Source organism: Arachis duranensis, chromosome 6 (genome assembly GCF_000817695.3).
Source record: "Arachis duranensis cultivar V14167 chromosome 6, aradu.V14167.gnm2.J7QH, whole genome shotgun sequence".
In the NCBI taxonomy this organism is placed as follows: domain Eukaryota; kingdom Viridiplantae; phylum Streptophyta; class Magnoliopsida; order Fabales; family Fabaceae; genus Arachis; species Arachis duranensis.
In genome coordinates this window covers 84,010,769-84,014,911 of record NC_029777.3, presented here as the reverse complement: position 1 = coordinate 84,014,911, position 4,143 = coordinate 84,010,769, and positions in this window count along the sequence as shown.

The following is a 4,143-nucleotide window of genomic DNA, read 5'->3' as shown; positions in this document are numbered from 1 at the left end:
TGGTGCACGAAATTGTGATCATCAATGGTGCCATCAACATGGTACGCTCAATTGCAATCTCAACTTTTTATCACAACTTCGCACAACTAACCAGCAAGTGCACTGGGTCGTCCAAGTAATAAACCTTACACGAGTAAGGGTCGATCCCACGGAGATTGTTGATATGAAGCAAGCTATGGTCATCTTGTAAATCTCAGTCAGGCAGATTCAAATGGTTATAGATGATTTATGAATAAAGCATAAAATAAAGATAGAGATACTTATGTAATTCATTGGTGAGAATTTCAGATAAGCGTATGGAGATGCTTTGTCCCTTCCGTCTCTCTGCGTATGGAGATGCTCTGTCCCTTTCGTCTCTCTGCTTTCCTACTGTCTTCATCCAATCCTTCTTACTCCTTTCCATGGCAAGCTGTATGTTGGGCATCACCGTTGTCAATGGCTACAGTCCCATCCTCTCAGTGAAAATGTTCAACGCGCTCTGTTACAGCACGGCTAATCATCTATCGGTTCTCAATCAGGTTAGAATAGAATCCAGTGATTCTTTTGCGCCTGTCACTAACGCCCTGCCTTCAGGAGTTTGAAGCTCGTCACATTCATTCAATCCTTGAATCCTACTCAGAATACCACAGACAAGGTTTAGACCTTCCGTATTCTCTTGAATGCCGCCATCAATTCTAACTTATACCACGAAGATTCTGATTAAGGAATCTAAGAGATAAACATCCAAGCCTTGTTTGCTTATAGAACGGAAGTGGTTGTCAGGCACGCGTTCATAAGTGAGAATGATGATGAGCATCACATAATCATCACATTCATCATGTTCTTGGGTGCGAATGAATATCTTAGAACAAGAATGAGGTGAATTGAATAGAAGAACAATAGTAATTGCATTAACACTCGAGGTACAGCAGAACTCCACACCTTAATCTATGGTGTGTAGAAACTCCACCATTGAAAATACATAAGAACAAGGTCTAGGCATGGCCGAGAGGTTAGCCTCCCAAAGAGGGTTCAATCATAAAAACATGATCGAAAGATCTCCCTAATACAATAGCAAAAGGTCCTATTTGTAGAGAACTAGTAGCTTAGGGTTTACAAAGATGAGTAAATGACATAAAAATTCATTTTCGGGCCCACTTGGTGTGTGCTTGGGCTGAGCATTGAAGCTTTCATGTGTAGAGACTTTTCTTGGAGTTAAACGCCAGCTTTTGTGCCAGTTTGGGCGTTTAACTCCCATTCTTGTGCCAGTTCCGGCGTTAAACGCCAGAATTCTTGAGCTGATTTGGAATGCCTGTTTGGGCCATCAAATCTCAAGCAAAGTATGGACTATTATACATTGTTGGAAAGCCCAGGATGTCTACTTTCCAACTCAATTAAGAGCGCGCCAATTGGGCTTTTGTAGCTCCAGAAAACTACTTCGAGTACAGGGAGGTCAAAATCCAACAGCATCTGCAGTCCTTTTCAGCCTCTGAATCAGATTTTTGCTCAGGTCCCTCAATTTCAGCCAGAAAATACTTGAAATCACAGAAAAACACACAAACTCATAGTAAAGTCCAGAAAAGTGAATTTTAACTAAAAACTAATAAAAATATGATAAAAACTAACTAAAACATACTAAAAACATACTAAAAACAATGCCAAAAAGCGTATAAATTATCCGCTCATCAATTGCACAGACCAAAAGGCATTCTTCTGTAAGCAAATACGCCAGAAGGATAGATGAATGCTATTTTCTCTTGATCTTGAGGGTCCACTGCAATTTGATTGTAGCCTGAATAACCATCCAAAAAGCAGTAATAATCATGACCCGCTAGTCTTTCTAGCATCTGGTCTATGAATGGTAAAGGAAAATGATCCTTTCTAGTGGCTGTATTGAGCCTTCTGTAGTCAATACACATACGCCACCCTGTAACTGTTCTTGTAGGAACCAGTTCATTCTTTTCATTATGAACCACTGTCATGCCTCCCTTCTTGGGGACAACTTGAACAGAGCTCACCCAGGGGCTATCAGAAATAGGATAAATAATCCCAGCCTCTAGTAACTTAGTGACCTCTTTCTGCACCACCTCCTTTATGGCTGGATTTAGCCGCCTTTGTGGTTGAACCACTGGCTTGGCATTGATGACAAGTCATCATATACCCATTTTTCAAGCTAATTTCACTTGTTTTGTTAGTTTTTATACACTTTCTTGCATCCTAAGTAAGTGATTTGGAATGAAAATGCATGAGTTCTTTAAATCAAGCAACCACCATGAAATTAATGTTAATCCATGAGGTTTAAGCTAATTTTAATTGAATTTTAATTGATTTATAAGCCTCTTGAATTTAGTGATTCTTTGAGTGGTTGTTTTGGTTTATTGTAGGTGAAGAAAAGAAAAAAAAAAGAAGAAAACGTGGCCTAAAGAAAGCGTGACTCAAGGAGAAGGAAGCGTGGTTAAAGGAATGAGAAGTGTGCCGCATGGAAGGGAGGAAGCAAACATTGCCCTCCACAAGGGCACACTGCCCTCTAGGAGGGCAACATAAGGAAACAAGCTTGAGAAGCAATTCTGCCCTGCCCTCCTCAAGGGCAATGTCGGGCTCACAAGGGCAGAATTGTGATGCAAAGTATGGTTGGAAGCAAGAATTTTCGCTAAGTTAAAATCTGGCCGCACACAACATGACCATGCCTACTTCAAAGGGCCATAACTTGAGCTACAGACGTCCAATTGATGTGCTTCCAGTTGCGTTGGAAAGCTGACATTCAGAGCTTTCCAACGATATATAGCAATCCATATTTGGCGCACAATTGAGGCAGGAACGAGAGGCATCTTTAAGGGCCAAAAATAAGCGAAAATAAACAAAAATGCTTCCATCAAGGTTCGAAGAGGGAGACACACGGTCAAGGAAGTGGTGCGCGCACAAGACACACCAAGGCAACATTGCCCTGCCCTCCACAAGGGCAGGGCAGCATCCTAAGCACCAAGCAACAAATTTGGCGCACCAATTCCCCCCCCTGGCAGCACCAACGCACGCACGCCTCAACCTTGGCAGCACCAACTTTTCTGCCCTGCCCTTGGCACGGGCAGGGCAGCGTTTTGCAATCTTGGCAGCACCATGGCCGCACCAACTCGCATCAACACACACCAAGGCCGCACCAACCTCATGCACCATGCACCAAATTTCTGCCCTGCCCTCCACAAGGGCAGGGCAGCCTCCTGGGAGTGAATTTTCATGGGCCGAAAATTCAAACTAAAATCCCATTTTAATTCATTTCTTCACCAAATCAAAAGCCCATCCAAATCCCAAAATCCAACAATAGAAAGTGTATAAATAGGAGCTAGTTTGATGTAATTAAAAACCTTTTGCTTTGCTTTTGAATTTTGCACTTTCTTTGAGCTTTGAAATTTATTTTTTCACTTTGGAACTTCTCTTGGTGACTTCACTGAGAGTTCAGAGAGTTGGGGAGGAGAATTGATCTCTCTTCTTCCTCATTCTTGCTTGGGTCTTTTTAATTTCCTTGTTTTGAGTTTTGGGTGTGATGAGTTGAGGAAATTCTGTCTCAACCTCCAGTCCAAAATCTCTTTAATTCTGTTTCTGCATAATCAATTGAATTTCAATTTCCTTTACTGCTTCTTCTTTAAATTTCTGTCAATTGCTTTGTGAACTTGGATCTAGGAAGGCAAATTGGGTTTTAGGCTCTGCTACCTAAGCCCTTGAGTCCTGAGATCAGAATTCACTTGGGTTCTTCTGTGAACCTCTTCTGCATTTTATTTCCTTTCTGTCTGAATACTTACTGTTTCTGAGTTAATTTTTGCTCTCTTAATTGTTGCAATTTACTTCTTCTTTGTTTAGATTCTGCAATCTCATTCCTCAATTCCCTTTTATATTCAAGTCATTTATCTTTCTTGCCATTTAAGTTACTGCAATTTATATTTCTTGTCATTTAAGATTCTTGCAATTTACATTTCTTGCTCTTTAAGTTTCAATGCAATTTACTTTCTGCAACTTTAAATTCCCTGTCATTTATAATTCTGTTGGCTACACTTCCTCCAAATTCACTTCAATGTTAGCTTGACTAAACTCACCACCCACTAAAATTGCTTGATCCATCAATCCCTGTGGGATCGACCTCACTCTAAGTGAGTTATTACTACTTGATGCGAC